This window comes from Sapajus apella, unplaced genomic scaffold (genome assembly GCF_009761245.1).
Source record: "Sapajus apella isolate SASKATOON/1434 unplaced genomic scaffold, GSC_monkey_1.0 scaffold987, whole genome shotgun sequence".
In the NCBI taxonomy this organism is placed as follows: Eukaryota; Metazoa; Chordata; class Mammalia; order Primates; family Cebidae; genus Sapajus; species Sapajus apella.
Window position 1 is genome coordinate 1 of NW_022437913.1, and position 12484 is coordinate 12484.

Below are 12484 nucleotides of genomic sequence, written 5' to 3' on the forward strand. Positions count from 1 at the left end.
TGTCAAGGGTACCCTCCTCTGGGTGGTCAGCAGGAGCTACGAGAACACAGAGTGACAGTCAGGGCATTGGTGCTGCTGAGGAATCTCACAAGGAGCTTTGGGGAATGTGGACGGGGGCTGGAGTGTGTGGAGCTGGGCGGTTGACAAGCACGGACTGAGATGCTGCTGGACCATTCTCCTTGGTGCTGAAGGAAAGCAAAGGAGAGGGGCAGAAAGGAATGAAAGAGCCTTGGTGTTCTAGCTAGGGCAACCTCATCAGTGTGAAATAGTCTAAGACCCGGTTAATACAGAAAGGCAGTGTATGGCTCAGTGAGACCCATCTCATCACACCTGCTGCTTATGTAAAGGCCCAGGCAAATCCCCACATTTTAGGAAAGGTTACAGGTTTATTTCACTTCTGTCGACCTACATATCCTGCTACTACATTTATCATCTAACCTGGTGTATTTATAAAATTGTAGCAAAGTATACATATTTATTATTTTAATTATTAAGTATGCACTTTAATGATATTATATTCAGTGAGTAACATTCATGATGATGTGTCAATAATCAGAAAAATCTAAATTCATAATCTAGCTTCCACCTGTGGCAATCAAAGAAAAACAGCAGTGTAATATCCAATAGAGGTAAAATAATCACTGCAGAAATTAATGGGATAAAAAACAGGAAATCATCAGAGAAAAGCAACAAAACAAAAAACCATTTCTTTTAAAAGATCAGTGACATTGATAAACCTCTATCTTGTCTAACCTCAAAGGAAAGAAGGAAGTTTCAATGTAGTAATAATATCAGTTCCAGAGGAATGAACTCAAAAAATAATAATAAAGGAAATTTCTGAACCCATCTGTGCTCACACTTAGATACATTATACGAAGTGAGCTAATGTTTTGGATCTGTTTCAGAAGGTTAAAAGTCTTCTCAGGATAAATTAATCATCTGAATAGGCCTATATTTATTTTAGAAACTGAATCAATAATTAGCATCTTCTCAAAAGAACACAAACACTACCTTCAGATGATTTTACTGGTAAATTCTACCTAAATTTTTACAAAGAAACATGTAGTCTTACCATACAAGCAAGTAATCATAATTTTAGTATTGCCTTAGTTACATTTTAAAAATTATGTTTCCAAACAAGACACAAGAAGGTTTATAACTGCTGTATTCATTACTGCCCAAACTGAAAGCAAATGTCTAAACACTTGAGATGTCCTTTACTATCAAAAGGGAACCAAGCCTGGGCAACAGGGTGAAACCCCATCTCTACAAAAAGAATAAAATCTAAAAAAGAAAGCTTGGTATAAAGGCATGTGCATTACAGCCATCTGCTTGGGAGGCTGAGGTAGAAGGATCACCTGAACATGGGGAGGTCAAGATTGCAAGGAGCTGTGATTGCACCAATGCACTCCCAGGTGACAAAATGGGACCTTTTCACAAAAACAAACAAGCAAACAATGTAACTGTACTTGTTTGTAAAAAACTAAGTAACAAACTAAGTTGTCAATGTAACTTTCCTTGTGTAGTTGCATCACCCACCATTGATTTAATGCATTTAAATGGGCACAAATGAAATAAAGAACATGACATAGCATTTACTGAGTTTCTCTAATATGGGACACTGGATCAGTAAACCGGAATTATTCGCTTCAATAAGCTTAATGATATAATTTCTACCCTACCTTCACTTTCAACGGGGCAAATGTTCTTACGCTTCCATTTTTTTTTTTGCCCAGCTTTTGGCGCGGCCAGCCAAACCTGCAAGGTAGAAATGTATTATAATGTATTATAAGATGTCACGTGCTTGACATCTTGCTGGCAGAGGACCACAGAGAAATTAGTAAAAACTTATTCACAGTTTCAACTTTTGATCCTGGTTTTCACCAGCTGCTTTTCAACTCTACCTGAGTTAGATCTGGGTTCTAGGAAGATTTGTTTGTGCAGGCAGATACCTTTATTCAGATGAGACAATACAGAAAAGCAGAAGATCCAAGTTACCAAGAACAGGCTGGATTCAAATCCTACTTAGAATCTGCACATACCTGGGAGAGGGATATGAACCCATCTGTGCCTCTCTTCCCCATTCTTAGATGTGGAAACGTTAGCAGATCTATGCTATAGACCTACTAAGGTCCATAGCTCCTAAAAGGATGAAATGCAGATAAAGACTTAAAAAGACTCATGGTTTTGTAAATGCCCTAAAATGTTCAATGTCGGGAAGAATAACCCAGATACTTGGTAGAGGTTGAATACAGAGAGGGAGCTTGCATGTCTCCTGTGCAGGGTAGGGTGTAAAGTGACTTCACAGTTTCCATGGCCAATGATTTTCAGCTCATGACAGAGATCTGTGAGTTCCCTGATCCCCACATCAGCCCCAAGGGACAGGCAGGGAAGGGCTACAACCCATATTTTCCAATTCAGTGAATTAAAACTCAGACATTTTGAGTGACTTGCCCAGAGTCACCACAGTGAGGAGTGACAGATCTGAGGTAAGAATGTACTTGGTTCCCTGGGGATAGAGATCCTGGAACACCTGAGTCCTCTAGATCATGCCCTGGACCCTGCACCCAGAGCTCTTCTCACAAGCTTTGTCAAATCCTGCTGCCCCAATATATCTGTGGGGTGGTTGATGCTCTGGAGACGTGGCAGGTGGCTTACCGCATTGACTGACCTACTCTTTTATCCATATGTTGTCACTTTTACAGTTTTATGACCCATAAGGCAAACATTTTAAGTCTCTCAGTTACAGTACACGGTCTGAGATTTTACCTGAATCCACTCTTTCCACCCATCAGGTGATTCTCACCTGCTGGGCTGGAGCTGGTCTCCAGTAAAAGAGGACACATGGCATACACAGAGCTGCTGCGTGCCCCACTCCTGTGCACACGGCACACCACGGAGCTGCTGCGTGCCCCACTCCTGTGCACACTCTTGCCTTGCTTCTGCTTTCCCAGCTCTGACAATCATAATTCTGGCTTCCAAGCCAATCCTGTACGTCCCTCTCAGTTCTCAGACTTGCCTGAACTGTTGGATATTTTAATCACTGCTGTAGTGACCATGACTGAACTGTGAATTTCATTTACCATAGTATATGTTTATCTCTTTAAATATTTCTTAATAGCATTTAACTTATTTTTTCAGACTTTTAAGAACATTTCTGGGCTAGGAGTGCTGGCCCACAGCTGTAATCCTGACATTTTTGGAGGCTAAGGCAGGAGGATTGCTTGAGGTCAGAAGTTTGAGACCAACCTGGGCAACACAGTCAGACCTCGTCTCTACAAAAAATCTTCTAAACATAACCAGATGTGGTGGTGAGCCCTTGTATCCCTAGCTACATGGAAGACTGTTGCGGGAAGATCATTTGAGCCTAGGAGATTGAGGCTGCAGTGAGCTATGATCACGCCACTGCACTCCAGCCTGGGTGGCAAAGCAAGACCCTGTCTCTTCAAAATAAAAAGCATTATTGTGTTACAAGTATCCCCATTTTATTTCTAACTATCTAATATTGCTGTTTTTATCCTGAGGCTTAATTGCTTTAGTAAGCTAATAAAAAAAAAAAAAAAAGGTTTCTTTAGAAAAGGTAGTATTTGAAGCAGGCCATATACACACCTTTTTATAAATTCTAGTTTTATATGCCATATATTTAGAATTTACATTCTTGATGTACTCAGTCTTCTTCTTAAAACCAGCCTCCTCATATGTAACACAAGCATAATTCCCATTTTACACCTAACTCAAAACATTGAGAGGATAAAATAAAATGAAAGAGCAGTCTGTGCACTACAATAAACTACAAAGCACAGCTTTCTCTAATTAACTCAAAGGCGAAAAGTGCAGAGTTAACATCCTTTGCAGAACCCATAGCAAAATAACATTTTGCGAAAATATGCACTTTGGCTACCCAGTGAAGTTAAGGAGAAAACTGTCACCGGTCATCATCAAGACTTCACCAACGTTGGCTTTTATTTTTAAATAATGAAATACATGTTATTTCCCCTGCTTTCTTTCATGTATATTACTGCATGTTCTTTTTGCTTTTCTGTGTACCCTATCTTGGGAATCGCTCCATAGCAATGAGAAGACATCTTACTCTTTTTTACAGCTCCATACTTCTCCTTTATGTAGAAGTACCACCTTATTTTACCAGTCCTTTACTAGGCATGTCAGTGATTTCCAATATTTAACTATTGAAAATAATGCAACAAGAACATTACGCATAGAATATTTTACATTTATGGAGTATACCTTCAGGATAAAATTCCTCAAAGTTGGATGTCTGGTTTAAATGCATTTGCAAGGTTGTGAGATTGTGCCAAATTCCCCTTCATGGAGTTGAGCCTTTTTGCATTTCCACCAGCAATATATGAACGCAACTTTCCTTACAGCCAAACCAAAGAACGTTTTGCCATGTTTTTGGAATTTCCCTCAATAGGACAAACAGTAGAGCTGTTTGCCTTTCTCTTATGAGTGAAGATGTGTTTACAAATCAACTGCATTTCTTTTTCTGTGACTGGTCTATTTACCACTTTATCATCTACTTTGAGATTCACTTGATTTTCTCAAGTCAGCCTCTTTCAGGTCATTGTTACTCTTCTCTTCACTATTGGCTCTCACCTGAACTACTCCACCAGCCTCCAAGCTGCTCTTCCTGCTTCCACCCATGCCTGTATTACAGTATATTCGCAAGGAGCCGCTGCTCAGTCTTTTTCTTGGAGAATTAACAGTAACCCCTGGGCTATAATCCTCCAGTGGTTTTCCATGTCAACCGAAGTCCATCTTCTCTGTGAGCGCTCACTACGTGTACAAGGCCTTCACCCACCTTATTCATCCCAGCATCCTTTCGCTCTGCTGCAGCCACCCTTGTGTCTTTCTGTCCTTTGCCTAAAACAACTTTGTTTCTATTTCAGGAATTCCAAAGCAGATATCCCTCCTGGAAGCCCTCTCCCATCATCCTCACAAGGTTCCCTTCACTTTTTTATTTTTAAAAATTAATAAGATGGGGTGTCTCTGTGTTGGCCAGGCGGGTCTTAAACTTCCAGCCTCAAGGAATCCCCTCACCCTGGCTTTCCAAAGTGCTGGGATTAAAAGTGGGAGCCCCTACACCCAGCCCATTTCACCTTAAAGACTGTTCACATGTCACTTAAAGAGAACATCCAGCTCTTACCCCCAGCTCTCCATAAAACTGCCCTCCTCTTTAATCCATCACCCTGTTTTACTTTCTTCCCAGCACGTCACCACCTGCCATTCTTGACTATTCATGTGCTATCTGCCCTTACCTCCCTATCGAATGTAAGGGTCAGACTTGGAATGGGGCTCTATGTTGTGTTCCACTGTTTGCCCCGCATCTGCAACACTGCCAGGCCATTTAAAAGTGCTCAAGAAATAGATTTCATCTTACCCCAAACTAGAATTCTCCCAGATCTGCTAAAGTTGTCTTTTGATTTATCACCTAAGACAGCATCAGATTTTTTAAACTGGTAGCTCTTTAGAATTAAAGATACAAGCTACCAAGATCCACAAAAACATAAATGAAGAATGTTAATGTCTACTTAAAAGTCAACGGTAACTGCGGTTTGACACGAGTATATTTAATACTAAAATACCTTAAATACAAAGTGACTCATTTCATCGGTTTAATTATGTCACTAGACAAAAAATATTATCTGAATTTTATAACGAGATATCACGCATCTGTCATCAACATGTGCTTTATGTGTGTTCTTAGAATCAAACATAAGAGGATTGTGTCTGACTTTACAAAAAAAGACGGCCAATTGCAAAGGGTAGGTAAATAAATAATGCTCTAAGCAGTCCGTAGTACACTAAGGAGTTATTCAAAGTCATCAGGTAGAGCAGGGTGCCCTGGCAGCCAAAGACATCCTGGAGTGCTCGCTAGGTGTCAAGTACTGTTTGAGAAACTTATGCCATTATTTCACTGCTTTAAGTAAAAGTTACAAGGCAGCACATATAAAATGATGAAAAAGTTTTATTTTACAAAAAAGTTTGTGGAATATTATATTCAAATGCATACCAAAAATTTCCAGAAGAACCAGTACTCAAATAGCAACACAAGGGAGCTCTGGGTATTGAGTATAATAAATAGTTTTTCTTTAGTCTCTACTACTTTTACATGAAACACACTGACAGTTATTTTAAAAGGAGGGTTGAAAATAGCTACTAGAAAGTGGAAAGACCTGCTGCTCAGATGCCTCTACATCGTATGCCCATTCTTTCCCTTCCCTGACCCCTCACTTCAGAGAGCCAGCAAATTAGCAGCGCTCCTACGGTAAGAACACAAAAGGCTGCATGGAAAGTTGATGGCTAGTGAGAAAATTGGATACGAGCTCTTACTATCTTAATCTGTGTTACTTATATTACCCCCAGTCATATTAGATACACTGCTAAATAAAGGCAAGATAAGAGGAAATATGCTTGAGTCTGTCTGAGATCTAAAGTGGGTTCTTAGAAGGTCTCTTTGAAACGGCTTCAAGACACAATGTTCTTTTGAAATATTTCAGAAGAGAACAACGAAGCAGAGCATCATTTATGGCATAAGTTCCTGAAACAGGACTTGCCACCTAGAGAGCACTCCAGGATGTCCTTCCACAGCAGTGTGCCCTGCTCTACCTGATGACTTTACACGACTATTTAGTGTGCCACAGAATGGTTGGAGCACTGGTTGCTGTGATATTTGTGTAAGTCACCAAAAGAATTCAATTCCTCATTATAGAAAGGCTAAAATGTTTCACATCTAAGTAGGAATTTATCGCTTTCCAAGAAAAGTGATACACAATTTTCCGAAATAAAGATAATAACAACAAACTTTGAAAGTGTCTATACTTTATATTGAGTGTTCTCAACATGTTTCTTGTTTTATTTGCCCAGCCAGGCTGGAGTGTATTGGCACGATTTCGGCTCACTGCAACCTGCAACTCCTGGATTCAAGTGATTCTCCTGCCTCAGCCTCCCAGGTAGCTGGGATTACAGGTACGTGCCACCACGCCTGGCTAATTTTTTGTATATTTAGTAGAGATGGGGTTTCAACATGTTGGTCACGCTGGTCCCGAACTCCTGACCTCAGGTAATCTGCCCACATCGGTCTCCCAAAATGCTGGGATTACAGGCATAAGCCACCATGTCTGGCCAAAGAATAAACACTGAAATTGAGGTTTCTCTTATCCCTCTATTGAATAGCACAAAAATACATTTGAAGAGACATATAGAAACTCACTGTCATGCACATACACATAAAATAGTAAATTCTGTGCTCACAAACTATTTTTTCTTCAACTGCTCTGACCTAACACTTCTTACTTGTATCCTGTGCTGAATGCGTGCGGACTTACCTGCCCTCTGGCCAGCTTCTCCTGACCAGGGCATTCCCAGCTTCAAATCAGTTAGCAGAAGAAACTCTTCAACATTTATTAAACTGTTGATTTGACTGGTAAATTTAGGCCATTTTGTTACCTCTATTTTTATCCTTATCCATTTCAATAAATGTACAGACAGAAGGTGGAGCCAGGAGAGACGGCACATGCCTGTACTGTCAGCTCTTCTGCAGGCTGAGGCAGCAGGAGTGCTGAAGCCCAGGCCAGGAGTCAGAAGCCGGCCTATGCCACACAGTGAGGACCCACCTCTTTAGGATGAAAAATGGAGAGGTAAATGTTGCCTGTAAGTTGTGTAAAATAAAATGCAAAAGGAACTAATCAAGATGAAAGTAACTTCTAAGAGAGGTCTATGTTATGGGTAGACCTTAAAATATACGACGACATTCTGGAGTTTGTCAAGTTCTTTAAGAACTGAGTTTGGCATCACTACGACCTCCATGTCTACTCTGATGACTTAGAACCTCAGTTCTGTTCAGTAGCTGTCTCACACTGTCCCTTCACATCTCTAGGCCTTCCTTTCTGCATCAGCAGCATAGGGAGAATATACTCAGGCCTTACTGTATTTGGAAGGTTCCGATAAGATGTACATGAAAACACGTTTACATCCAAAAGAAGAACGAAAAGGCTCACTTTGTTCTCTCACTACCTCATCTGCCAAATCGTACAGAACATGACAGAGGCCTGCCGTACACACCAAGCAAGGAGTTTCCACAGCTACTTGCATGCTTGTGTATAAGGTGCAGCCTATTACGTCTCATCATTATTTGTTCATTCTTTCACAACTTTTCAATATTCCGAAAAGGGAGTACAGCACTTCCTTGTTACAAAGCCACACCCATTGTGAGGCTTAATTTTTCTGTGAAAGAAAGTAAGAGCCAAACTGAAGTTTACATACAAGAGCGGTAAGACATTTTCTCCATACTGATAAAATCTCTGCCATTAAAATGAAAGACATGAGCTGATCATATTTCTATGTCTTTATGATATAATGTTTTCTATTTCGGTGGACTTAGTTTTTGTTCAAGGAACTGGTTACCCAGAATTACCTGTAGCTAGATTCATCTATTTCTAAACTCCTAAAGGATTTTAGACTGAAGGCTGCTGGCCCTGGCTCATGCCTATCACCCAAAAAGCCTATGTCACCCGGTTACCAGGAAACAACCAAGTCAGGCTAGTGGCTCACAATGCCCCGCCCCACAGCCCCACCCAATGGCTCACAATGCCCATCCCTGCTGCTGCCCACCTTGTGGTCACCTGCCCCAATGTGTGACTGCATTATTCATCCTGGGCTGCCTGAGCTTTCCAGTCCTGAGAAAAGTGTGTGTGTAGAGGGGAGGGTGGTTGTTATTGGAAGTCACCCTGGGCACTGAACTCAGCAGAAAAACCTGGTTACTAATGTCAGTTCCATTAGCATCTCTGGTTTTCTGAGTCTGGTAGCTTTCATTTGCTCAACAGATGTAGTGATACACAATGTTTGACTGATTTTGTAAGTAAATGCTCCTCTCCTGTCTCACAAGTGTTAGTTTTTGTCTTCAATTTGACCATAGCAAAAAAATGGAATGTTTCCTCTCTCCTCCCCTTTCCCATTCTGTAGGAAGGGGAGCCATGAAAACAAACTCTCTCCACAAGCAGAGTCTGGCCTTCCAACTCTCAAGTCTTTACCTTACAAATTCCAGACTAAAGTCATTTCATCTCTTTTGGAACCTGTAACCATGAGCTAGGTCTACCTGTCTCAGGATAAGGAGGTGAACAAAGCCCGTGAAGCTACTGGAGTTGGGCTGAAGAGACATTCATGTCAAAGTGGGAATTTTAAAGTAATCAGAGCTCCATGGCTAAACTTTTGGGTAAAACCAAAACAAAAACAACTTTTTTTTACAGCTCTGGCAGCAACATTTCATACCTTTTGCAGTCATTTTAAGCATGTCCCTCAAGTTTTCCTTCAGTTTTCAAATTACAATTGGAAGAAATATAGCTGCTTCTGTCGAGGTGACTTACAACCATCTATTAAGAACAACATATAATCTCTTCCATGGCAAACTCTATTTGAAATTTAAGAATCTCCAAATATTTGAGTCTGAATTATCCCAATTATTAGCTTCCTTATCGAATAGGAGAAAAGAAACGATCGGGCCTTTAACCGGCTCCTTCAGTGAGGTACCATTCTAGTTGGATAGGTCAGGCTAGAGGATGGGATGGAGACTCCAAAGCTGGAGTATTTGAATTTTCATCGAGGAAAGGGAGAGACCAGACCAAAAAGGCCTCAAGCAAGAAGGCTCAACAACAAAGACAAGAGGCAGGACTAGCCTTTGTCCCCCATGCCCAGCCCTGGGAAAGCTGGCTACAGGCAGGAGGGAGCTGGAAGCTAGGATGTCTCTGAGGTGAGGGGATGGGAAGCAGGTGGGGGAGGTGGTGGCCAGAGATGTGCCAGAGAGCAAATGGCACCCGTGGCTTCTTTACCTTTGCGCCTCTTTGTGTTGGTGGCAGGCTCTGCAGTGGTGGATGCTGGTGCTGCAGCGGCCACAGACTCAGTCTCGGATTCACAGCAAGGTGCCACCTTCTGCCTGCAGCAGGCACAACAGAGGCCAGCCCTGGGGCCTAGGCAGCAACTGAGTATATTTCCCATGGGGGATCTAGAAGGGGACCTTCAAAACAAAGCAACACACAAAATCAAAAACAACAACAACAACAAAGAAAAAAACAAAACTAAGCAACACACAAAATTAAAAAAAAAAAGACCAACAAAAAAGAAAAAAACAAAGCAACAGAGCAAGCGCCAAGGGCACAAACACTTCCGCGAGAGTAGTCGGAGCTCCTCCTCTTCCCACTCCCAGCTTCCGACTGAAGGCTGCGGGCCCTGGCTGATGCCTGTCACCCACAAAGCCTCCTATGTCACCTCGTTACCAGGAAACAACAAAGTCAGGCCAGTGGCTCACAATGTCATGCCCCACAACCCCATCCAATGGCTCACAATGCCCATCTCTGCTGCTGGCCACCTGTGGCCACCCTGCCCCTCTTGGTGACTGCATTATTCATCCTGGGCTGCCTGAGATATTCCATTTTTCACTATATGCCTCAAAGGGCTCTAAAATATCCCTTCATAGATTCTATATAGAGAGTGTGTCTCACCTGTGAATAAAAACTAAGGTTTCATTCTGCGTGATAAATCCACAAACAAAAAGCATTTTCTCAGATCCTTTGGGGCCCAACTCTCACCTTCAGCTTCCTGTTCCTGGTTATTTGGGCTTCTGTCTTGTGTGCTCTGTCAGGTTCTGGGCCTTGTAAGGGTGAGTTCCATTCCTCACTCATTTATACGTGCCCAGTAGGGCCGGCTCCTGGGAGGTTCTTCATGGTGACTGAGGCCATGCATCCTTCACACTGTTCCTTGAATCCACTTGACATGAAATACTCATCCTGAAACGATGCTTTGAAAGTGATCCTTCCAGCCAATTATGGGTCCACTGTATTATGGGTCCCTAGCACCCAATACATGGCATATAAGAAATGAATGAAAAATAGTGAGTGAATGAACAACAGTGCCTACAAGGTCAGAGAAAAGTGGTCCTACTTACTAGGTATGCTACGAAGGCATGTGGGACTGTTGGATTTGCTATTTCATAGTAGGCCTGGGGCTTTGAAGGCTGGCATTTCCTCATTCTAAACCTCAAATTCCAATAAATTACCACCAAGTGGACAAAGATCCACGGGCCAGAGCTCTTGGTGTCAACAACATATCTTTTTTGGATGTGATTAATGGACAGGGACTATACAGAACTAAAAACAATGTTTGTGTGCTGACTACCTGCAAGCCGTGGTGATAAAGCACTCTGTATACATGATCTTATTCAATGCTTGTTACAAATCCACGAAGTGGATTTTTAGACAAACTTTCTATTCTAGAGTTTTCTGAACAAGAGGCTAGTGTCGTGAGCTTTCCCCTACTCAGCAGCAGATTCAGATATTTGTTATCTTGTGGCCAATCTCATTACATGTACACTCCTACACGCTTCTCCTCTTCCTCTCTTGATTTTATAGCAAATCCCATGCATCACATAATTTCCCCCTGACTGTCTTGGTATATGTCTGTAAAAGATACGATATTTGTTTGTTCTTTCAAGACAAAGTCTCTGTCACCCAGGCTGGAGTTCAGTGGCACGATCTTGGTTTGCTGTGGCCTCTCCTGCCTCAGCTTCCCGAGTAGCTGCAACTACAGACTCACACCACCATGCCCAGCTAATTTTTTTATTTGTATTTTAGTAAAGACAGGGTCTTGCTATGTTGCCCGGGCTGGTCTAGAATTCCTGGATTCAAAGGATCTTCCCGCCTTGACCTCCCACACTACTGAGATTATAGGTGTGAACAACTGTGCCCGGAGACAAGAACTCTTTAAAAAATGTAATCCCAATATCATCATCAACCAACCTTCTCACGCCACTGCTCTTTATCACTGTCAACTCTCCTGCTAGCTCCAGATTTCCAATCATTTCATGTATTTATGGTTTGAATCAGGATCCAAATAAAGTCTCTCTTTGGGATTGATTCACCTCTTAGGTTTTGTTTGATCCTGACAGCTTCCCACTTTGATCTCTGTGTTGTCCCTTGCAGTTCATTTATTGAATAAATCAGGCCGTTTCCCCATAGTTTGGATTATGCTAAGTGTATTCTCATTAGGCTGTTTCCCATACTGTGAATTTTGCTAACTGTATCTTGTGATGTTGGTTAACTTGCTCTTCACTTTGTTCTAGTTTTTATAAATTAGTAGTTTGATCTCAAGACTTGGTCAGATTCAGGTTGGACTTGAGGGTCAGGACAAAAAGACTGTGCTAGTTTCTTCTGGGAGGAGGTGTGTACTCTCTGGACATCTTTTCTTTTTTCATTAGTGATGTTAATGGCCATTGATCAATTATGGATTGAACAACGAAGGTATTGTTGTACCACTCCTTCTTCATTTATGAGCTGTCATACTTCCAGAAAGAGATACCGCTACCCTAAGAAGGGCCATGCATGAAGAAAAAAAAATGTAAATATAAAAAAGAGATGCTGCTTCTTATAAACTGTGTTACTTTTACAATTTATATAGAAAACACCAGTTTGTGGCT

General features: G+C 41.6%; 1 long non-coding RNA gene across 1 annotated transcript; it reads right to left on the reverse strand.

Moving 5' to 3' along the window:
* Nucleotides 1-3: 3 nt before the first annotated feature.
* On the reverse strand, nucleotides 4-11447 carry LOC116546505. The gene is made up of 3 exons (XR_004266740.1): nucleotides 10602-11447; nucleotides 1683-1758; nucleotides 4-36 (listed from the first exon to the last, which is right to left on the reverse strand). It is a non-coding gene; the product is annotated as an uncharacterized LOC116546505 (long non-coding RNA).
* Nucleotides 11448-12484: the final 1037 nt, after the last annotated feature.